Consider the following 26393-nt stretch of genomic DNA (forward strand, 5'->3'; position numbering starts at 1 on the left):
GTTGTTGTTCCATTTTCTGTTAATTGAATTATCGTTTCAAGTAATTGCTTTGGTGTGAACAGAACGATCTGCAACTGTAGCGAACCTTGACTATTGCTGTGTATTTCCTAGATTGGAGATCTTCTCCTTGATTGCTTTTCATTTGCATCAGTTTACAAAGGAAAGAGTTATCATTACTGCATCCTTGACTGATGAGTGTTGTAGTTTTTTAAATGAATGATTTAGTTACAAAGCATTTCAGTTTCTTTCCATTACATTTAGAGTTTGTTTCTAGCATTTATTTACTTTCGTAAAAGCACTATACTACTAGCATTACTCTTGACAAGTGACCGCCTCAGACTGAGTACACTCTTGAGATATCAAATCGTAACTGGATTAAAAATTCATGTAGGGTAAATAGAGGTTAAAAAGACCCTTTTTACTACTCAACACCTACTAAAGCAGACTTGGGAGCGAATGGGGAGACTTGTACTGCAATGGTCTCTGATTTAGCTAAGGATGGAGAATCAGCAGAAAATCATACACATGGGGCGACTGTAGGGGGTGACCATGCATATTGAGGGAGCAAGCATGTTGGTAGATTTTGAAGTAATAGAAATAATGGATGACAACAATCCCTACCCTGCACTGCTGGGAATCGACTGTGCTACTGATATGAAAGGGGTAATCAATCTGAAGAAGCGAAAGATGATCTTTGAGCAAAAATTACTACGCGTAATAATACCCCTGGATCCTGCTGAAGGATTGCGCTATATGGAACCAGTCTGCGATTATGAGTGATGATGATCTGGACTATATCTATAAGATAACAATGTGAAACCAATACTGGGTGAATCCCATCGCGGATCAATGGATTACATCGGATAGCGAGAGTTCCTACACTTCAGATTCCGACGAAGAAATATAATGCTGGCAGAATTAGTTACATGAAGTAACTACGCTGAATTGCAACATGATGACCTGGTCGCTACATTGTGTGTCGTTAGAGGTAAGAAATATGCCTATTTATGATGGTCTAAATGAGGTAGATATGTTTTTGGATGCATTTGAAAGGGAGGTGCCAGAAAATCAACGCTTCTAGGCCTTGGACTGGGCGTTGCGCGCTACGTCCACAAGATGGTGGGGTATGCACAAGGGAAGCTTTGATGATTGGCGTGAATGTAGGAGGATGATGAGAGCATGATTTTGGAAGCCTAAGATGTGACTGACAGACAAATGCGATGGATAGAATGATCCACGCATGTATCTGGCCAAATGGACGCAAGTTTATGGAGAAAAGCCACAACCTCAGTGGGTGCACCTGTTCTATCATACCCTGGATGTTATCCCAATGAATTGGTATATAGAAATGGAGCTCTGCCATGGGACAGGTGAATGGGATATCTTGCACGAAGGATTCATGATGACATTCAGTTTTGAGGATGGGTTTGAAAGTATTGATGAAGTGCTACATGAGGTGAAAGCTGCCATCTTTAGGATACCACATGATCCTTTAGACCTGATTCAGCCTGAATGGGCTACTCAGCTGAGTCGCTCGCTAGTGTTATAATGTAACTACTAAAGAGGAGGACGAGGATCCACAGAAGATTAACATCCCAAAAACAAAAGGCCACTGCGAGGTTCAAGGAGCACAAATTGAGAACCCTGATATAACCACGCTAGTGAAAACAAAACAAGTGAACATCGGTATGGAGGCAGAACCCAAATTTGCGAAGATTGGAGACTACTGGGACGATGCGATAGTGGATAAGGTCGCTAAACTACTTCGGGAATATTAGGACTTATTCCCTACCAATTTTACAGATTTGAAAGGAATAATCGGAGATCTAGGAGTGATGAAGATCACGTTAAATCCTGACACGAAGCCAGTTAAGCAGAGGCCTTACTGCCTCAATCCAAAATACAAGGAAAATTTCCACTTAGAGATAGACAAGATGCTAGTGGCAGGCATGATTGCGCCTATGGAAGAATTTGATTGGGTAAGCCCAATGGTGGTGCAAGAGAAGAAGCAGAAGGATGAGATAAGGATATGTGTGGATCTCAGAAAACTGAATGACGCTTGTGTGCATGATCCTTTCCTGACTCCGTTCACGGATGAAGTGTTCGACAATGTAGGTGGCCAGGAAGCATATTCCTTCACTGATGGGTTCTATGCGTACCACCAAATCAAAATCGCGCCGGAGGATAGGAAAAAGACAACCTTCACGACTGAGTGGGGTTGCTTTCAATATACTATAATGCCGTTTGGATTGAAGAATGCACTTGCAATATTTTCACGCGTGGTTGTTGTGGCATTCAAGGAATTTATTCATAAGTTCTTGGAGGTATATTTTGATGACTGGACTGTATTTGGGCTAGTCAAGTGCCATGTAGAAAGCTTGCATTTGATGCTTGATACTTGTCGAAGATACCAGATCACGCTCAATATCAAGAAGTGCATGTTCTGAGTTCCTTTTGGGAACCTATTGGGGCATGTGGTTTGCAGACAAGGACTGATGGTAGACCCCATGAAGATCGTGGTGGTACTAAACTTGGAAGCATCGAGGAGTGTGAAATAGCTACGCGCTACTCTGGGACAGCGGGATATTACAGAAAGTTTATCAAAAGCTATGCCCAGGTCACTATGCCGATGGAAATGTTTTTAAAGAAGGATGTCACGTTCTGCTGGAACGATGACTGTAAGAAAAGCTTGGATATATTGAAAGAAAATATGGTTACCACACCGATTTTAGTCTTCTCGAATTGGAAGAAAGGGTTTCATGTACATGTCGACGCATCATGTATAGCACTATGGGCAGTACTAACACAGGATGCCGAAGAATGCTTGGACCACCCTATTGCATTCGCAAGCCATAGACTATCCAAAGCAGAGAAGAACTATTCTTCCAATGAACGTGCGAGGCTAGCTATGGTGTATGCACTCCAGAAGTACTGACACTACTTGCTAGGAGGCCACTTTAGGATGTATAAGGATCACTTCGAGCTGAAGTACTTGGTCAATAAGCCTGTGTTGGGGGGGAGAATTTGTAGATGGCTCTTATTGTTCCAAGAGTACGATTTTGAATTTGTTGTGAAGCCTCGACGATTGAACGTGGGACTTGATCATCTGTTGTGCATTGAAACAGGGGAGGAACCTACTAACTTGGAAGAAGGATTGCCTGATGTGTAGCTATTTGTTGTGCGTGTCGTGAATGGTCATTTTAAGGATATAATACACATCCTAACAACAAGAACTGCACCGGAAGGATACTCTGTCTAGCAAAATAAGGAATTAGTGGTGCACGTGGCAGATTTCTCTGTCATTGCTGGGCATCTATACAAGATGGGGACTAATGAGATATTGTGACGGTATGTACCTAATTTTAAATGAAGCAACATCCTCACGGACGCTGATGGGAGTGCCGCGGGAGGAAATTATGTAGGGAGAGAAACCACGCAAAAGATTCTACATGTAGGGTTGTGGTGGCCAACCCTTCATAAGGATTCAAAAGCATATTGCAAGGTGTGTGATGTATGTCAAAGAACAGGCAAGCCATCACAGAGGGATGAAATGCCTTTGAATCCACAAATGACATTGCAACCTTTCAAAAAGTGGGCAATAGATTTTGTAGGAACCATTCAGTCACAGGGGAAGACAAGGGCGAGGTACATTATCACTGCGACGAAGTATTTGACTCGTTGGGCCGAAGCATAACTGATGAAAAATTACACAGGCACGACGGCTGCGAAGTTCCTATTTGAGCATGTACTGACGTGATTTGGATGTCCAAGGATCTTGATGAGTGATCGTGGTACAAACTTCCTGAATGAGACGATCAACACACTAATAGAGGAATTTCAGGTATATCACCAAAAGAGCACACCTTATCACCCACAAGCTAATGGGACAGTGGAGGCATTCAAAAAAGTGCTTGAAAATGCGCTGACCAAAGTTTGCAATGCTTAGCAAAGTGATTGGGACCTACACATACCTGCAGTGCTATGGGCTTATCAGATGACGTGCAAGAAGGTAACGGGACATACACCCTTTAGGTTGATATACAGGCTTGAAGTGGTGATGCCCATGGAGTACATTGTGCCTAGTCTGTGCATAGCGGCGCTCACGAGTATGAAAAATCGCAGAGCCCTAGAAGAGAGGGTCACGCAGTTGGATGAGATTGAAGAAGAAAGTTTTTTGGATGGATTTCATCAACAGGTGCAAAAGTAGCGTGAAAAAGCATGGCATGACCGACATATTAAGCTGCGCACCTTTAAGGTGAATGGCTTGGTGTTTTTGTATGAGAGTAAGTTTGATAAATTTCCAGGGAAATTCTAAATGCATTGGCTGGGGCCCTATGTTATTAAGGAGATTACCGACGGTGGTGTGGTCCAGTAGTTTAAGTTGAATGGAGATCCTTTCCCAGGAAAGGTAAATGGCAGTCGAATGAAGCCATACACAGGTGGCCTGACCATCTAACTATGCGACATAACCACATTCTTAGTGCTCCAGGGAGTTGAAAGGAGGCGTGGGACTATAAACTACACTGCCCAGGTTGGGGAGTTGCGCGATCTTAGAATTGCACAAAGCAGGGAAGTGTCACAAGGTCCACGACAACGCGAAGGTAGCTGCGCTACTCGTGGAAATAGCATGCAGGTCCACCAGAAAGTGACCGTTAAAGTCACTATTCACAATTTGATGGTCAGATTGTGGCTAAATGGAGCGGGCGACATGCATTTAAGGTGAAATTTATGGCTTCGATTCTTGAAAATATGCCACCAATATAGCATTAATGGGCCGAATGTGGGGGGAATAGTCGGATTTGAATTCAAAAATACCTATAAATTACAGGTGGTTGTCCAACGGAAAACACTTGTCATTTTGAGAACTGAGTTGTTGCGCACTCAGGTATACATGAACCGAGACCTATTCGAGACTCTGCAAGAAAATTCATTGTTTGAGCGACTACCAGAGACAATGTAAGAATTGTTTAATAGCATTATGTTAGCACCCGTGGAAGCCATATACACAGAAGCGATGATAGTCGAGGAAGCTCCACAGGAAATTAAGGTAGTAGAAGCTACCCCAGAGAGTGCCGAAGTGGTAGTTAAAGTCCCTAAATAACCCAGGACATCGAGACCAAAGAAGGATAAGCAGACTATGCTACCAGTGTGCATCTCACCAAGAAACCCACAAAGGACCAAGCTCACTTTGCAGGAAAAGGGGAAGGCCATTAATCTGGAGGCAGACGAGGAAGAATCTGAAGAAATCCTAGCGGATGAGGAGGATTTGGAAATGGAAGTGGAAACCCAGGGTGAGGACCCTATTACCAAGTTACCTGAAAATGTTCCTCCGCACAAGGGTAAAGCCAAGGTGCCAAAGGACATAGAAGAGAGCAAGAGCTCCCTGCAAACTCCGTTTCTCCCGGATGACATTGTTTTTGAGGGGCTGCACTTAGGGCGGGTTCCTGTAAGTTCGAAGATTGGGACCTTGCAGATCATGAGAAATTCCCGCATTTAGCAACTAAGAAGCTAATGCACTGACGGATTGACATGATTGCTGGAACGATCGAATTAGAGCTGCGTACATGGCTTAAGGGTGTAGAGAAAGTCGAGCTACTCAACCTGCTTTGGGTACCGCATTACCACCGATCCCTAGTGACCGTCTTCATCATCAGGCAAATACTCCACTTGGTGCATGATTGGTGTTTGTGGCTGGAGGAGCCCATTCCCATCATAGACCATTTGATCCGTCAGATCACACAGATGCCTTACTCAGGGGAGGATCCAACCAATATATTAGAAGGAAAAGGTGGAAGTTATGAAGAAGAAATTCAAGTTGGAGAAGAAGAAGTGGGGATATGCCATCTCCAGCATTAACAGCCATGCAGTTAAGGTAGCAGCACAAATATTAGCAGGGAAGGTGATGTGGAAGTGCCACGCGGATGAGGTGCCCATGCCTGTGATTGCATTAGCAGCCCAATGTGCTGAGGGAGTCCAGTTCAACAGGGCGAATTATCTATGCAGCGAGTTCCTTGTGAACTGTCGCGAGGCTTAGGAGCAACGCAAGCCATTCCATTATGTGTGGCTTATGCTCTCGATTGTGCTACTAGCATGGGAGCTACCAGAAGATAGCCAATTCCCTTCAATCGCACCAGACTGTCAAGAGGTAGCAAAGTACGCTTCACTATGGGTGACCAAGGATGTACAATGTGTAAAAGAAAGCAAGATCTTTTGGATCTTCATGGAGATGAGTATCTGGATGGGGATCAATTGTAAGCCGCGATTGTTTCCCATAGTATACGCTAGTTTGTAGAGCTTTGCAGAGTTCAAAGTGGATTTCCACCATGTCTTTATCAGGGCACGAAAAGACCCTACGAAGACATGGCATAACTTACCATATCTGGCGACTGATGACATTATATTTGTAGTCCTCGAGTCCTAGCTGCTAGAGTGGCATGCTGCAACAGGCTCCGTGGTAGAAATGGACAAGTTTGCTGTGTAGCGTAAGAAGGAAGAAACAAAACTCAGAATGGCGCAGCTGGCTGAGAAGCGTAGGAAAGAGGAAGTGGAGGCTAAGGCCCAGGCAATGCGTGATGCCGCAAAATTGGTATAACAACAGGAGACAGGAGGAGAAGAGCGCAAAGGACAGAAGTCACCTTCGCCTGGGGCTGAGGTAGAAATAGAGGAGATAACAGAACAAGGTGGTGCGGACCTGCAAATGACGTCGACCCAACTCAACGGTCAACGACCGCAAGAGAAGGTAGTGCCATAGAAGAAAACCAAGGCTTCAAAGACATCCTTCGACCCAATCACCCTCATTGAGAGGGATTTGCATGATATTGGAAAAATACTGAGGGATGTCACTGCGGAGGCCCTCCAACAGTTCGAAGAGCAGCAACAATTGGTATTAGGGGCTCTCCAGACAGAGCTGTAGGAGTTGCAGGCTCGCACTCAATAGGCTGGCATAGTGTCCACCAGCCTTGCGATCGATACTTCAGTTACCACAGAGATGTTGCGCACAAGGGTGACCAACGCGATACTGCTACCAGATGGGGCAATTACTACAAAAAATGAGGCCAACAGGCCCACGATCAGTAGCATGAAAGGGGTGGGATTGAATATGGCCGTGCTCCCTCGAGAGATGCTACAACTCTTGCAGGACGGAGTCACCATGGAAATTAGGGCCTGAGAGAGTCACTCTCTGTAGGTGATGAGTGAGAAATGCATCAATATCGAGCAGTTGGGCCTATAGCGCAACGAGGCAATGGAACAAAATAAGCAAATCATGCACGTTGTGGAGGAAGCTTGTCGAATGGTCCTGGAGTTTGAAATTCAGGTAGAAGAACTGGTTAAAGCGCACGTTCGTAAGTTGGCCACAGGGGTGCGCAACATTCAGACAAAGATGGCCAGGATTTAGCTGGAGCTGAACCTACAGAGCGCAGAATTACAGTTGAGGGCTCATCCTTCAACTCTGTCGAAAGTTAGGGAACAATGTGCCACCGCTATTACAATAGCAATAGCGGCGGTCGACATTGCAATAGCAGACTGCATGTGACTTTTTGAACAGTCATTCAAGATCTTAACCACCCTGCAGGAGGACACGAATGTAGGGCTCCTGGAGACAGAGGAACGTGAGCTACAAGAAAGATATGACGAGGTCAAATGGACCACATAGATGGTAGAACTTACACAGAGGCTCGCACAGATGCAGGAGGCCAAGGCGCTTAAGGAACAGGTGGATGCTGCTCAGCACAAAGAAGTGGTCCTAAAAGCATGCCTACAACCATGGATAGATGAGGCATATACGATCACAACTTCCATTGAAGGAAAGCTCATGACACTACAGGCAACTCAGCAGAAGATTTAGTGTAGCAGTTCAATGGCAGTCACCAAGAAGAGAGTGGAAGAAGTTCAGCAGGCAGCCACTTAGTGCGCTACCGAGGTTGCGTCATCCAAATGGAGCTGGGAGGTCTTCCCGCTAAGATCTCCGCGCCTGTAGAGTGACTCGAGGGCGAGTCACAATGTTTGTGTTGGGGGCCTATTGGGCACGGGATCCCCCAAGAGTTGTTTTGGGGCTAAAAGCCCATATTTTGGTTAAATGTTGTAATCCAAGTGTAAAGACTCTACATTTTGTGCTCACAGAGCGCGTAGATGTTAAAACGTCATAGGGTTGTCTGCCCTTATTTTGGAAATGTAATGTCGGTTGTAAAGTCTGCGGACCATGGGATTGCATAAAAAGAGCTAAGCTCTAAGTAGATAGAAAAGCAATGGCGACAAAGAGAGTCATAGCCTTAGAGCAAGAAGTCTAAGTCTTGGGTTGTAGTGTAGGTAGAGGCTCTGCAGCTGAGTGTGCAAAGGCCTAGGGTAGAAGTCTGAAACTGAGTGCATGGACCCCTACAGCTGAGTGCGCAGGGCGATTTGAGTTTGTAATCATTCGGAATTATCAATAAAGAGAAGTATTCTACAATTTTTGCGTCTTTATATCCTGTTTATGCATCTTATTATGTTGGGTATGAGTCTCACTTATAATGCTTATATGATGCATGAATGTATGTAAATGTGTTGGTTAAGTGAACGCAAGTAAGAACATATGTTTATGTGAAGCTAACTGAGGTCAGTTAACAAGATAAGTAAAACACTTAGCCTAGTTTGGGAGATATTGTAGTTCGCTGCCCTAGCAGCACGAAAGTCCCTGAGCCGTAGGTTATGGCTACGCGAAAACCAATAGTACCCTTTCACGAAGGTACTGAAGGGTGTAACAAAGGTCTAAGCAACCTGCACGAAGGCAGGTATAGCTAGAATAGACGGACATCACAACCATCTCAAGAGTGCAGAAAGTTGGTTCCAGCATCCCCCCATACTACTTCGGTTGAGACTTTAGTCCGCACTCTGCGGGCTGATGCCAAAAGGGCCATTAGTGTAGGGATTTATTTGGCTAACTAACGCTGAACCTGGGTCAGGCCCCCTCAAGCCAACATTTTCTCATACCATTTTTGTTTAATAGGAATGGATGTCAAGACGGGGGCTTTCCTTTTTTGTCTCCTTTTTGGGGCTTGTACTTCCATAGTCTTATGTTCTTCCTTTGACTGGGAATTTTCAGGGATTCCCTCCAGGGGTGTCACATTAGCACTTATAAAATTGTCCCAGGTTAGCTAAGACTAAGTTAATTCCTTGGTGACTATCAATTTGATCAAACCTTGATGACTGACTGTAGCCTCTGGGTTTTTGGATTTCCTCACTCTACTAGGAATTTCATGTAGTAACGAGTTCAGGAAGAATGGAAAATTGATTACTATATTTTGTTTTAGTACTGCTAACTGTTTAAGGTTATGAGGCCTTACCACATCATGGCAACTATCGCATGTGATGTATTTCTGGATGACCTTTTCCAGTTCGCGCCATGACTCTCTCAGAGATAGGACAAAGACCTTTTCCTTTCCGAACTAATTCCTCTCTATGATCATTGAATAATTCTACAACATCATAGAATGCCGTGTTCTTTTCTAACCATTTTATGCATTCTATTGGGAGACCTATGACCTCTACCAAAATGGATTCAATCACTACTATGGTTCTGTCTTTAACAATTGTGCTCTCGTTATGTAGATTCTGCAATAATTCCAGAGTGATAGCATCATTAAACCCTTGCAACCAAGCAAGATATTGTGCCCATCTTGCACGTTCTAGAATATATCAGCCTTGTGTGGCGATTTGTAATAGTATAGGCTCACTGCGAACATATGTGCCACCCATACCTGCTATTTTCCTAAGAACAACTGCAAACCTGCATGCACTATTGAGTCCCACAATTCTCGTAATGAAACAACATATGTTAAGCTACATGCAGGGGTATAAGGAACATAAGCTTAGTAAAGATTCTCAGTAATAATATCCCATCACATCGACAGGTATGGCAGATGTTCATTAATCGTGCTCTCTCACATCATCATAATGTATGACTGTCCCCCTTTAATAAGAAAAAGGCGACCACGACATTTGAAGCATGGGGAAGGGAAAAGGCATACAACATCATTAATACAACAAAATGTGGTCGGAGTAGTTATACGGAAAGAATTAAATGTAATGAATTCACAACCATACGATTGGTCAGAAAATATCATGAGAAATAAAGCGTATGAAATATATATCATGGAAAAACATTTTCCTTTGGATGACGTGCAATGAAATTTAATGAAGCATTTTTTTAAATTTATTACTGCTGATGTCGGATGATCAGATAATGTTGACGTGGTTCACATAATATGAATAGGCCACCCATATGAGTTATTAAGGATATAATCACTAATCAAAGGTGTTTTCTCCCTTTTTATTTAATAAAGAAAAACTAAGGACATAATAAGAGTTTGGAAAATTCAAAGTATACTTCAATACCATAGGCAAAGCCATTTCCGCCAGCAGGCATCCATAGCCTCGCCAAGGTTTCCTTTTAACCCATAAATGAGCCAGTATCCCTAAATTATAGTTAAAAGAAATGATTTCCCTCATAAAGGACATTGCTTTAGCATGATGACTAGATAGTAACAATGCCACTCATCGGACCATAACAAAGTGAACAAGTCAGCTCATGATGAGACCTCTTGTCCTTTGACATTTTAGTGTCACAAGGTCATTACCATGGTGTCATAGCCATAATGGGAATGCCACTTATCTTAATTTCCTATGATCGTGGTAGGCTGGCTCATGATGAGACCCCCCATCCCTTTTGAGAAAAAATTAGCTTAATATATTTCCAAATTTATTTTTGTTTTTGTTTCTTCCTTTTTTTTAGAAGTTAAGGGAGGCTCATCAACTCCTTAAGAGTCAGGGATGGTGTAAAAATTAAAAAAATACCAAGAAAAATATGCCTTAGTTTCTTCATCATATTTGTGAAAGGAACCACCATTTGAATGTGTAATAAGAGAAAAACTAGTATGGTGGGGATAGATCATGAACAATTTATAATGTATCCGAAAAACAAACATAAGCAGGTATATTCATAGATAGAGCATGTCAGATTAAAAAAATATTCACCAAAAGGCTAAAAATCATGATGATCTAAAGGTTACTTCTTTTAAATATTTAGATCAAACTCATAACCAAAAAGAATGACCGACATGGAATAATAGTAATGGGAACAACAACCATTCATTGCGATGGATCAGCAATTTTTCTTTTGACAAATAGAACATCAAATGTTTCATTTGAAGAGGGGACAACAATTGCTCCTTCGAAAAGGGAAAAACAGTTGTTCCTTCGAAAACAGAACAACAATGTTTCTTTGAAAAGGGAACAACAATTATTTCTTCAAAAAATGGGAACATCAGCTGTTTCTTCTAAAAGGGAACATCCATTGTTTCTTCGCAAAGGGAACAACAAATGTTTCTTCACAATGGGAACAACAACTATTTCTTCGAAAAGGGAACACCAATTGTTTCTTCACAATGCAAACATCAATTGTTTCTTCACAAAGGGAACAAGAAATGTTTCTTCGAAAAGGGAACAACAACTTGTGATGAAGGAAACAACAACTGTTCCTCAAGAAAAAAGGTCGATTATAAAACAACATCTATATCGAAATTCCAGCATGCTAAATAAGAAATAAGAAAAGCAATAAAGAACAAAATTTCTAAGCCATTTTCAAGGAAAATATGTACATTATTTACAATATGGAAAGAAAACAATTTTTTATGGAAATGAAGTTGCTGGGTTATCATCCCCTGCAACTATGATTTGGAGAGTAGGATCATTACTTACTTGCTAATAAAGAGAGTTTGTTTGGTCAATTTAATGTTCTTAAATTGCAAGCATAAATTATCAACCGGAGTTGGTAAACTTGTGAAGTGAAGGTGCACTATATATGCTAGAAGCCTATACTTTTGTTTAGTAAGATGATGGTTATGTTTGTTTTGAGATTTTCATTGTTATCTATATTTTTATTAGAGTTATATTTCTACAAATTAATACTTGAAATTTAAGCTACTGTTAGAATAAATGAGAGTTAAGCTATTGTTAGATTAATCTACCAGGTCATATCTATTTGAGTATCATCCTGTTATTCATCTAAAATCATGAATCTATATAAACACCTTGTTGATATGAAACAAAGTATTAGAATTCAAACAAAAGTTTGTCTATGAAATTTATATACAAATTTGGATTTTAAAGAGCATGAAAGGAATCTCTAATTGCAAACTGTAGAATATATACAAGAAAAGCATGAAAATTCTAATTGCAATGAAGCGAAAAATGTTGAAGGACTAAACGATTAAACTATTGTGAGCATAAACTAAATAAAGAAAGGTAAACGAGATAAATGAGTTATACGAAATAATGAAAATAGTGAAGTAAGGAAACTAAACTAGAATGAAAGGATAACAGAAAGCAATTTAAATGAAAGCAATCATAAAGAAACAAAATTAAATAAAATAAAAACCTTGACTATCTGCGTGGGCCCTCCGCATCTAGTAGGTATGATTCACACTCACACACACATCAAATCACAGAAAGGTAACTTCAAATTAATACAATAACAAAGGTCTGTTTTGTAATTCTTCAACAATTAACTATTACTTCCTCCTTGATATCGTTTACAGAGGATACATACTTATATAAAATGCATGCTCAATAGTTTGAGACTTCTACGCCTACAGTTCTGTTGTTCAATCCTAATTCTAATTTTAAACTAGACAAAAGAAGCATTATTTCATCAATTTTCTATTTGGAAAGAAAATTGAATAAACGTGATGCACCCGGACTTTTGCTGCTACGTGTCGACCTGTGCTTTCGACTGCGCCACTGTACGATTCCTTCAAGTGAATTGTCTCGAGTGAATAGAAGGAGATCCATGAGGGGATCGATCCTCAACTACCCATATTCTTAGTTGCTTCATTAGCGCACCATAACCCCGCAAACCATGGAGGTAGCTGCAGATTTATAAAATAGCTGCAAAATCGTGTTAATTCCGTAGCTAATGAAATATTTAATATAAAAATAAGGAAAATTAATGCATATGAAAAATAAGACATATAAAAGTTGTTACCTTATCAAAATCTATGATTTACTACCTTTATTGAGTTGATATTGATGATGAAAAAGATGAAAATGGTGGAAAAAGGGTGTCAAAACAAAATAGTTAAGGAACTCTACATTCCCCCACACTCAAGATTTTGTATGTCCTCATACAAACCGCAAAATTGATATCTTAAACTACTGCATTTGGTTGGACACTTCTGCCCGTACATCTAACATCATATGTTTCACTTTCTTCCCAGTTATTTCCATCCTTGGTTTCCTCATGAGGATCTTGTATTTCATGTTTATAAAATGTCTCTGTAAAGACCTATTTTTCTTCTTTAGTTTCTTGTTTTTATTAAACCATAGACTTAGATGTAAGAGGAGGGTGTCACTCTTAGCAATTTGGATTTAATTATGTGATTTCAAGGCTTGATTTTCACTTTTAATGTACTTGTTTATTGTCTCCAGTTCGAAGTTTTCTTGTTTCAATATATTGACTACTGAAGGTTCTTGTGGCTCATTAAACTGGAGTTCTTCTTCCTCTTGAATTTGGATTGATTTTGTTGTTGTGTCCTTTTTCTCCAGGGACTCAATATAATCATAGATCTCTTGCTGCGCCAGATAAATCTCTGATGTTCTCTGTCTTGGACTCTAAGGAGGCTAGGTGAAAATTGGTGATGAAACCCTCGGTGATGAAATCCTTGGAGATGAAACCCTTGGAGGAGTTCTTGAATCTTATTCTTCTACCTCCGAGTTTTCTTCTATTTCTATACTGACATGCTCTGTACTCTTTGAGGGTAGTCCTTTTGCTGAGTTGATTCTGGTACTCCTTCTTAAACCTATGACAGGGGTCTTTTGAGTTTTCTTCCTTTCTGTTTTAGGCTTCTTTGCTTGTGGTGAAACCTTTGTTTCTTTACTAGATTTCTTTCTTTTAACATTTCTTTTGTTTATTTTCTCTAAAACTTCTACAAGAGGGATGTCATATTCTGACAGTTTCTATGGCTACTATGGTTCTTGTTCCTGTGCCTTATCAATTTTTCTTTTCCTTCCCCTCTTAGGTCTGCTACTATTTGGATCCCCATGAGTTTCTTCCTGAAAGTGATTTCTTACTAAAAATATTTCCCAATTATCCCCTATGTTTTGGAGATGAAATTCAATAAGTATTTTGACTAGACCATGGTGATACATTGTATTATCTATAAGCTGAATTCTCCTCTGAACATTTCCTGACATCTTTCTAAGACTATTCAGTAATAAATACATAAGGTTTATCTCATTTTCTTCAAGAAAATTCATTAACAGCCGAATATGATAGAAAAGCATACATCCAAACTTTCCTTCGCAGGTAACAAATTTTTGGCTTCTTAGAAGTGGGTTCCTCCACTTACTTTTCAATGTCATTCTTGGGATGCCCTTCTTGAAAATGGTGGTGTCCATGCTTGGTTTATTCAAGAAAACCTTCAAGTGTTCTGTTTCAATACCTTTGTTCTTGAACCATTTCTCTCCAATCCACGATAGTCCAACGGCTTCAGCTATAAATGACTTTGTCACTGTTAATTTGATGTGCCCTATCTCCACTTCGACTCCATCAAAGGCCTTGGAAAAGGATTTGGTCACTTCTCTATGGAAGCCATCGAATTTCTCTACAAATTATAGCCACTACTCTTTCTGCAATAATTCTTTTTTCTATGGATACCCTTCCAAAAATTTCTTTCCTGTTTGCTCTATTCTGACAATTACTCCCATGTCCAAGAAGCTTCTTTTCAAAACTATTTTGTTTGACAGGGTAGGATGGCTTGGTAGGGTTTTTAGAGTGGAGAGGCTGAGAGTGTGAGTGATGGAATAATGAGAGCGTAGGTGGTGAGGGGATAAAGAAATGAGACAAAATATAACCATTAAGATCATTCATGCTTATGTTTTGGACAACTGATCCAATGGATATGGGTATGAGTTATGATGACTGGGAGTGAATGGTGGATTGTGCAAGATTTGATATGACACGACCAACTATTTGTAATAATGATTTTGATTTTTTTTGGTAGTACTATGTCTTATGATTCATATATGTGATGTTTTGATCCCTATTATTAAATTAAAGAAGTGCATAGATTTTATTTATTTTCTTACCAACCTTTGGTTTCCTTTTATGCCATCTTCAGGTACTTTGTAGTGGAGGGAGTTAATCATTCCTTCAATTTTATGTGTCTATAAAATTGGCTGCAGAAAATCATCATATCTACAAAAAATCAATAATTCTGTAGCTATTTATTATTTTTGAAAAGAAAGGGATAAAAGAAGATGGATTTATAGAAAATGGGATACAAAGAAAATTTGAGATGCCAAGAATTCTTGGTTTTCATGTTTATACATATTTATTTATTATTATTATTATTTATTTCTTATTTCTTATTTTTTCTTTTTATATAGATATATATATATATATATATTATATATATATATATATATATTATATATATATATATATATATATATATATTTATATATATATATATATATATATGAAAAAGAAAATTTTAAGGTGGAGAAGAAGAAGAATTCTTCTTAACCAACTTCAAATCAGAGTTGTCCTGGAAAATCTTTACAAATTCCTCCTTTGTCATTGGCTTGTGATAGATCCTGAGTCGATGTCCATTCACTAAGAGAGGAAATTTTCTTTATCAATAGCCCTAATTTTCACTGCTCCATTATCAAAAATATTTTCAATCTCATAAGGCCCATGCTAGTGAGTTTGAAATTTTCCTTGGAAATTTTTGAGCTTTGAATCAAAGATTAATGCCCTGTCTCCTGGCTGAAATATTCTTTATTTGATGTATTTATCATACCATATGGATCATTGTTGATGGAGTAAACTAGTCTTCTGGATAACATCTTTCCTTATTTCATCAAGCTCATTGAGGTGTCCCATTCTTTGCTTTTGTGCTTCTGATAAGTCAATTCCCAACTTGACTACTGTCTTGTAGGTCTAAATTTGGAACTCAATTGGAAATAGGTCCTTCTTCCCATAAACAAGTTCATAGGGAGTATGTCCTATAGTGTTTCTCCATGTTGTTTGGTAGGCCCATAAAGCTTCTGGAAGCTTTTCTGCCCAGTCCCTTTTGTGCAAGTGAACTGTCTTTGTGAAGATTACTTCAATCTCTTTGTTGGTAGACTCTACTTGTCTATTTTCTTGTGGATGGTATGGAGTAGATTTCCGATTCTTGATTTTATATTCTTCCACTATCTTTTGCACTACTCTGGATGTAATTTTCTTTCCTTCATCTATTACAATTGGTCTTGGGACACCAAAACGAGTAAAAATATCCTAAAAAATAAATGAAACTACAACATTTTCAGTAGCAAAAGAAAGTGCTTTAGCTTCTACACATTTCGTAGCATAATTAGTGCATAGAAGAATAATTTTTGTTTTGTTTTGTTTTGGAGATGGATTAATTGGTCGAACAAAATCCAAAGCCCATTTTTCAAAAGGTTCGATGAGTACCTGAGGCTATAGTGGAATTTCGTCTGAAGGAACAAGTTTCCCCATTTTTTGACAACGATCACACCTCTTAACATATTCCTTGGCATCCTTAAAAAGAGAAGGCCAATAATATCCTAAGAGAAGGAATTTATAAGCAGTTCTTTTGTCAGCAAAATGACCCCCACATGGTTCATCATGGCATGCTTTAAGTATTTATGGTATTTCATCTTCTCTTACACACCTTCGAATGATGAGATATGAACCTATCTTGTATAATTCTTCATTTATCCATGAATAAGATGCACTTGTTTGGATTATTATTCTCTTTTCTCTAGGAAAAAAATAGGAGGGTAACTTTCCTGAAACTAAATAATTAGAAATATCTTCAAACCAAGGTGATTTAGTAGATACTACAAAAAGATATTCATCAGGAAACTTATCCTCTACAGGTGTACCATTGTTATGATTTTGAATTCTAGATAACAAGTCGACAATTGTATTTTGTTTTCCAGGTCGGTCCAGAATGGTGATATTGAATTCTTGTAACAATAATAGCCATATTATTACTCTACCATTAGTAACTAGAATAATGGTATGCATGAATGAAAGTTTCATAGGAAGTAATGTAATGTCTAAATTTATTAATGGCATGAATGACAGCTAAAAACTCCTTCTCATTTACAATATAATTTAGCTTTGCATGAGTTAAATTTTTACTGGTATAATAAATGGCATAAGGAGTGAGTTCATTTTGTTCTAACACAACTCCTATAGTTGTGTCTGAAGCATCAATTGATATATGAAAAGGCAATTTCTAATTAGGTCTTTTTAAGATGGGTGCTTCAGAGATCTTATTTTTCAAAGTTTTAAAAGCCTTTTGACAACCAAAGTTCCAACTAAATTCACAATCTTTGGTAGTAATTTGCTGAGTGGAGATGCAATCATTGTGAAGTTTTCTATGAATTTTATATAATATCCAGTAAAACCATGAAAACTCCTAACATCTCATTGACAACTTGGGATTGATAATTTGGAAATAATTTCTACCTCATATGAGTCTACCTTAATTCCATTTCCTAAAATATGGTGACCTAAAACAATTCCTTCATTAAACATCATAAAAAAAATTCATGACTTATTGAAATATTTTCTTCTTTGCATCGAGAATTTCGATAGACTGTAAAATCATCCAGATACACTTCCACAAAATCATGAATATGATTAGAGAAAATTCCTAGTACTTCTCTTTGCAATGTTGCTGGAGCATTATATAATTCAAAAGTACCCCCCATGGACAGGTGAATTTGGTTTTGTCTTGATCTTCAGGGACTACATGAATCTGATTATACCCACTAAAACCATCCAGAAATGAGAAATAATTTTTTTCCTACTAATGTATCTAAAACTTGATCTATGAAAGGAAGTGGAAAGTGATCTTTGAAAGTTGTTTTATTAAATTCCCTGTAATCAATGCATACTCTCCATTTTCCATTTTTCTTAGGAACGATTATTAAGGGTGAAACCCATTGACTGTCTGATATTGGATAGATAAACTTTACATTTAACCATTTCTGCAATTCTTCTTTAACAATTTCTTTTAAGTTTGGATTCATTCTTCTTTGTGGTTGTCTAACTGGTCTAGCATTTTCTTCAATATAAATATGATGCATGGAGGTTTTAGGATCAATTCTTTTCATGTCAGTGTATTCCCATGCATATGCAGAAGAGTGTTTTTGCAATATTTGTACCAATTTCTTTTTCTGTAATTCTTCCAGGTTTTCATTGATGTTCAAGATTTTTCCTGGAAAATTTTCTATTGAAGAATTTCCAAATTTTTCCAAAGAATGTAAAGACATTTGTTTAGATGATAGATATTCAATATTACATTTTTCTTGAAAATTTTGATTATCGTCACAATATAAAGAGGGTTCATTATATTCTATTGAATTTAAAATTTGATCCTCTTCATTTATTTGAGCAAAGTGAAAACTGGTTGTATATCATTGTCTTCATCTATCCATTCTTCATTTTCTACTTCTATCATTATTTTTGCAGGTGGGTACAATGTAAATTTCTTTGTCGAGCTTCCATCTAAGATAAACATGTCTCCTAATCTACAACTGATAAAAGCATCAGTTGTAGCTAACCATGGCCTTCCTAAAATTAATGGATGTCCTCCTAAATTATTCTTGGGTGTTAGAATCATGAAATAAACAGGATATTCCCAAGAATATAAGGATACATATATATCTTCTAACACACCATCAGGTTTAATTACAGACCTGTCTGCTAATTGTAACAATGTTGGTGTGTATTGAAGATTAGGAAGCTTCAATTTATCCATAGTTTGTTTGCTCATTATGTTTATGGCTTCTTCTAGATCAATCAGTGTGTTTTGTTATTTCAGTTCCATTGATGCATGTTTTAACAATGGGGCTTCCTGGATCTAAATATTTCTGAATTATTGTTTTCCCCATCATGATATCTACAATTTTCCCGACTAGTTGAATTCTTTTTATTTCTTTTCCTCTTCTTCCTGATCCTTTAGTACTCAATTACTTAATTTCTTTTGCAAAAATCGATATTTCTTTTATTGCTTGTAATAAAGGAATTTTTATACATACATTTTTCAATTCATCTAACATATCATAATTAGGTAATATGATTTGTTTTTCTACTGCTTTATCAATTTTCAACCTTTAAGGAAAAGGTGGTCTTGAGATAGATACTGAAGGTTGTTCTATAATAGGAGTATTATTAGAATGTGTGGGATTTTTTTCATGTTTCAATATTTTCTTTCTAAGGAAGGGAAATTTCTTCTTCAGAGTTATTATTATCTTTTTTAGAATTCTTTTCTGTTTCCTGAATAACAATAGATGGTTTCTTCCTTTCTAATACTCCACCAGGCCTCAATTTAACATTGTTCATATCTAATGGATTTATAATATAAATTTGAGGATTCTGGCCTTCTATGTTGTAGATAGGTTGTGATTTTTTATTATTTGGATTTGGGAGTGGTTGAACGGGTAATTCATTTGGTATTTGTGAAAATGGAAAATAAAGTTGTGGATTTGCATTTTGAGCTTGAGCTTGAGGTAACTGGTTGGTTTGAGGGAAGTATTGTGCTAGAAAATTTGGAAAAGGTGGTAGATATTGTTGATATTGAGAATATCTTCCATAAGGAGTTTTCCATCCTTGATTCCAAGATTGTGGTGGTTGAGCCCAAGGCTGCCATGGCATAGGTGGATTCTAATTATTTTGTGAATGTGCAAATTGTTGAGGATTAAAACCTTGAATTTGATTTGTTTGAGGTTTTTTCCATGGTCTTTTGGCAATAAAGTAAAGGGGGTCTACTTGATTTGGCATTCCTTCTCCACTAAACACAACCTTAAGACCTTATATAAAGGGACATTCTTTTTTATCGTGATTTTCTACACATATAACACAGGTTTCTATGTTTTTTAAATCTAAATGATATTCTCTCAAAGCATGTTTCTTTCTACACCTACGACAAAAGATGGATAATGCAACATTTTCAGCTTTCTACTTGTTTTGTATTTTAAGGATGTCAATTTTCTCTCTAAGACTCCCTAAAATATATGTTTTAAAGTTATCAAGCAAACTACATATTTCTGCCCTACTTACTGTCCTGACTGCAGATTTATTTACTCTTGATAAAAGAGGATCCCTTGAACTTTTTCCTATTCTTGCTTTACCTCTTGAAATATGTACACATAGATCACAAAAATCTGCAAATGGTAACTAAGAAATATCTCCTTTTCCTGTTAGATTGATAATATCAATCCACTCATATTTAGCGGATTTAAGTAAGAGAGCTTTCAAAGTTTTCTCATCCAGATTATTCACTTTTTCCCTTTTGATATTATAAACAAATATTTTGACAAAGTCTTCAAGATTATCATCTTTTTGTACCATTTTGAAGACTACATATTTGATGCTATGAGGCATACAATAATCCTTATATTTCTCTAAGAATGCATCTTTCATTTGTGCCCATGTCCTTATAGAATTTGTTTCTAAACTCATAAACCACTTTAATGTTGCATCCTTTAAGGTGGCACAGAACAATTTTATTTTTTGAGCATTATGTAGATAATCATATCATCTACATAATACTTCAAATTCAAAGAGAAATGTCTCTGGGTCTTCAGTTCTTATTCCATGAAAATTGGGGAGAATAGAAGGTGAGATGTTCTTCATTGGTAATGTTGTATCCTCATCAAGGATAGGGAATCCAAAAGGTTCTGGATTTCCTCTTCCTCTACCTCTATGACCTCTTCCTCCACCTCCTTTGTTGCTCGAATCCTTTGTTGTTCACCATTGACATTGTGTACTTCTCCTTCTCCTTCTTCAACGGTGATGGATTCCTTAGAAGAGATATTTGGTTCTACAATAGGATTATCTAGTTTTTCTTCTAGTTCTTCCAATCCTTCTATCAATGGTTTGAACTAAGTTTCATCCTCTTCTTCTTGAGTAGGAACTTCCAACTCTTGAGCTAAAATTTGTTCCAAAGTTGAATATAGGAAAACTATTCCATTTGTTGGAGATGTAGGATCTACTTCTATCACAACCTCTGTTGATGAAGTTAGTGAACCTTTAGATTGGATTTCAGATCTTAGGACTTCAAGAAGTCTATATTGGCCTGTTATGGATGGAATTTGAGTTTGTGTGGGTGGTGTGGCACTACGAGCTCATGTTGGAGTGATTGATGATGTAGGAATTAAACTTGTTCCTCGACATACAAACCTACCTCTAGAGTCTCTTTCCCTGTGCATGTCATGTTTTTATTTGATTTCATTTTAAGGCTTCTATTTACACTTCCCATGCAACAGCGCCAAAACGTTTGGCCAATTTAATGTTCTTAAATTGCAAGCATAAATTATTGACCGGAGTCGGTAAACTTCTGAAGTGCATGAGCACTATATATGATAGAAGCCTATTATTTCGTTAGTAAGATGATGGTTATGTTTGTTTTGATATTTTCGTTGTTATCTAGATTTTTATTAGAGTTAGATTTCTACAAATTAAAACTTGAAAGTTTAGCTAATGTTAGAATAAATGAGAGTTAAACTATTGTTAGATTAATCTACCAGGTCATATCTATTTGAGTATCATCTTGTTATTCATATAAAATCATGAATCTATATAAACACCTTGCTGCTATGAAACATGGTATTGGCATTCAAACAAAAGTTTGTCTATGAAATTTATATACAAATAATGATTTTAAAGAACATGAAAGGTATCTCTATTTACAAACTACAGAGTAGATACAAGAAAAGCATGAAAATGCTAACTGTAATGAAGCAAAAAAAATTCAAGGACTAAAATATGAAACGAATGTGAGCATAAATGAAATAGGAAATGGTAAACGAGATAACTGATTTATATAAAATAATGAAAATAGTGAAATAAGGAAAATAAACTAGAATGCAGGGATAACATAAAGAAATTTAAATGAAAACAATCATAAATCAACAAAATGAAATAAACTAAAAACCTTGACTGTCTGTAGGGGCCCACCGCATCCAGTAGCTATGATTCACACTCACATATGCATCGAATCACAAAAACGTAACTTCAAATTAATACAATAACGAAGCTTTGTTTCACAATTCTTCAGCAATTAAATATTACTTCCTCCCTGATACCATTTATAGAGGATACATACCTATATAAAATGCATGCTCAACAGTTTGATACTTCTACGCCTACAGGTCTATTTTTCCATCCTAATTCTAATATTAAACTAGACAAAAAAGTGTTATTTCATCGATTTTCTATTTGGAAAGAAAATCGAAGAAACGTGATGCACCCAGACTTTTGCTGCTACGTGTCAACCCGTGGCTTTGACCATGCCACTGTGTGATTCCTTTGGTGAATTAGCTCAAGTGAATAGAAGGAGATCCATTAGGGTATCATCCTCAACTACCCATATGCTTAGTTTCTTCACTATCACACCAGAACCCTGCAAACCATGGAGGTAGCTGCAAATTTATAAAATAGCTGTAGAATCATGTTAATTCTGTAGATATTGCAATTGTTAATATAACAATAAGGAACATTAACAAATATGAAAAATAAGACATGTAAGATTTTTTACCTTATCAAAATCTATGATTTACTACCGTTATTGAGTTGATAGTGATGATGAAAAAGAGGAAAAGGGTGGAAAAAGGGTTAAAAAAAAATAGTTATGGAACTCTATAGAGTCCTCTCTGAGTGGTTGGTGATAAAGTCACAACCGATGTCCATTCACTAGAAAGGGAGCACTAGAACCATCAATGGTGATTAAAATTATGGTGCCATTATTATGTAGTTCTTGAATCTCATAAGGGCCGAGCCACGTTGTCTGTAGTTTCACTGGGAATTCATGGAATCTGGAGTCATAGAGGAGTGCCCAATCACCTTTATGAAATGTTTTTTTTTAATAAGTCTATCATGCCACTTGAACCTTTGTTGTTGAATAATTGATGTACGCTACAGGGAAAGTAAGTGTGCTTCATCTAGTTCATCTAATTGCTAAAGTTGTTGTGTTTGGGCCTTTATAAGATCTAGCCCAATCTTCTGGGATGTCCTAAGAGTCTTGATCTCAAACTCTATTGGGAAGATAAATTCTTTGCCAAAAAGAAGTTGGTAAGGGGAGTACCCAGTAGTATTGGTCCATGCTTTGCAATAGGCCCACAAGGCCTCTAGAAGTTTAGTAGCCAGTTCTGTTAATTTTTTGTGACTGTCTTAGTTAAGATTTCTTCTAGGACTTTGTTGGTGCTCTCTACCTATCCATTTGAATGTGGGTGATACAAAGAGGTAACTTGATGTTTGATATGATAATTTAGCAGAGTAGCCAAAATTTTATGCCCTGTAAACTACGATCCTGTGTTAGTTATTACCTCCCTTGGTAAGCCATATGGTACGAACAGTTCAAAAAGGAAATTAATCATTGTTTCTTCTATGGTCTGTGGCAAGGCTACTATTTCTACCCATTTAGTCACATAGTATGTGGCAACTAGTATATAGACCTTTTGATTTGATGGTGGATTAAAGGGACCAACAAGGTCAAGCGCCCATATTTCAAAGGGTTCCACCACCAACAGAGGTTGTAGTGGCATCTCATTAGCCTAGCCAGGACAACCTATCCTCTGGCAGCTATCACAAGCTTAGACATATTTCCTGGCATCATTGAATATGGTGGGCTAGTAATAGCCCATCTGAAAGATTTTATGCCCAATTGTGTGATGTGAGAAATGTCCGCCACAAGGCTCGTCATGATAGGCCTTCAGGATATCATATAACTCATCTTCTCGAATACACCTTTGAATCTGTAAGTCAAATCCAGTGTGGAAGAGATACCTGCCAATCCATGAAAATCGAGTGTTGCATTGGAAAATTAGCTTCCTTTCCTCGAGCGACAGATGTGTTGGTAACTTCCCAACTACTAAATAATTCGTTACATCTGCACACTAAGGTGCTTTGATCATTATAGCGAATAGGTACTTATCTGGAAACTAATCATCTATTGATAACAGATCATTTGTCTTAGGCACTCGAGATAGGAAGTCTGCAACAATATTCTCTTTTCCTGGTCGATCCTTTATGGTAATATCGAACTCCTGTAGTAACAACAACCATCGAGTTACTCGCCCATTAATAATTTATTTTTTGGCCAAGTACCTGATAGTAGAGTGGTCAATATACAAGAAGACTGGATAGCCTATTATATAATGTCTAAACTTATTGATAGCATGTATAACAGCCAAAAAATATTTTTCTGTTACTGTATAATTTAACTCAGCAAGGGTAAGATTTTTTCTAATATAATAAATAGTGTCGGGATTCCTGTCCTCTTCTTGTCCAAGAACAATGCTTATAGCTGTGTCTGATGCATCTGTAGAGATATGGAAAGGCAAGTGTGGAAGAGATACCTGCCAATCCATGAAAATCGAGTGTTGCGTTGGAAAATTAGCTTCCTTTCCTCGGGCGACAGATGTGTTGGTAACTTCCCAACTACTAAATAATTCGTTACATCTGCACACTAAGGTGCTTTGATCATTATAGTGAATAGGTACTTATCTGGAAACTAATCATCTATTGATAACAGATCATTTGTCTTAGGCACTCGAGATAGGAAGTCTGCAACAATATTCTCTTTTCCTAGTCGATCCTTTATGGTAATATCGAACTCCTGTAGTAACAACAACCATCGAGTTACTCGCCCATTAATAATTTATTTTTTGGCCAAGTACTTGATAGTAGAGTGGTCAATATACAAGAAGACTGGATAGCCTGTTATATAATGTCTAAACTTATTGATAGCATGTATAACAGCCAAAAAATATTTTTCTGTTACTGTATAATTTAACTCAGCAAGGGTAAGATTTTTTCTAATATAATAAATAGTGTCGGGATTCCTGTCCTCTTCGTGTCCAAGAACAATGCTTATAGCTATGTCTGATGCATCTGTAGAGATATGGAAAGGCAACTCCCAGTTCGGTCCTCACAATACTGGTGCGGTTGAAATCAATTTCTCTAGTTCTACAAAGGCAACGTCACATTTGTCAAACTAGTCAAATTCAACATTACCTGTTAAGACATACAAAGGTGCAATTTTTTTTGAAAAGTTTTCTATAAACCTATGGGAGTACCCTACATACCCAATGAAACTACGTACCTTAGTCTGTGTGCAGGGTGTGGGTAGTGCAAGAATTGCCTCTATTTTCGCTGGATCTACTTGTATTCCAGTCACAGAGATGTAGTGTCCCAAAACCACACCTTTGATCATCATCATGTGACATCTTACGTTGCTTAAGCATAACCTGGTAGCAATGGATTGTTTTAGTACCTTTTCCATATTTTGTAAACCTTTCTCAAAGTCAATTCCATAAGGGGTAAAATCATCCATATAAATTTCAAGTCCTTCATTAATGAGATTGGAAAAAATTCTCAATATTGCTCTCTAAAATCTGGCTAGGGCATTGCACAAGGAAGGGTAAAACTCTATATGAAAATGTACCCGAAGGGTAGGTAAACGTAATTTTATCCTGGTCTTCAAGGGAAATTTGAATCTGATTATAGCTGTTGATGTCATCAATGAAGGAAAAAAATTGTTTCCTTGCTAAGGTATCAAGAACTTGATAAATAAAAGGAAGAGGGAAATGGTCCTTCTAGGTGGCTTTGTTCAGTTCTCTGTAGTCCATGAAAATTCTCCATTTTCCATTTTTCTTGGGAACGACTACCAATGGGAAGGAGACCCATTGACTATCTGAGATAGGATAAATAAAATTTACATCCAACAACTTTTGCAGTTCTTCTTTCACAATTTCTCTGAGGTGCGGATTCAACCTCCTCTGAGGCTGTTGGATGGTATGAGCATCCTTCTCGATGTAAATATGATGGGTACACAGCTAAGGATCTATACCTTTCATGTCTGAGTATTCCCAGGAAAAGTCTTTTTTTATATTTATGAAGAACATGAATAAGTCTTTGTTTTTGATGACTGTCTAAGTTACCATTAATGTTAAGCATTTTACCTAGTTGAATCTCAATTGGTCTGGTCTTATAAACATCAATCATGGATTTATGCTTATCGTCAACGTCCTGTAAGGGATCTCCGTGTGATTCATTATCCTGGATGGCCTTTAGCACTTGCGATGTCAGATTATTCATGGAAACTGGTCTGTTAATGAAGCTATTAATCACATCATCTTCCATTTGATTCTTAAATTCAAGAGATTCTTCCAGTGTGAGAGGAGAGCATATGTTTTCTTCCAGGTATCTAGTTGGGTGTAACCGAGCATTTCGAATAGTCAGACTTCATTTAGCTGGGGGATACAAAATAATACTTTTCACAAAATTTCCTTGAGTGATAGTCATGCTGCCTGCACGACATCCTATATAAACATAT

The sequence above is a fragment of the Pinus tabuliformis genome, chromosome 2_1 (assembly GCF_031772625.1).
Source record: "Pinus tabuliformis cultivar Carrire ecotype Pingquan chromosome 2_1, CPIR1, whole genome shotgun sequence".
In the NCBI taxonomy this organism is placed as follows: Eukaryota; Viridiplantae; Streptophyta; class Pinopsida; order Pinales; family Pinaceae; genus Pinus; species Pinus tabuliformis.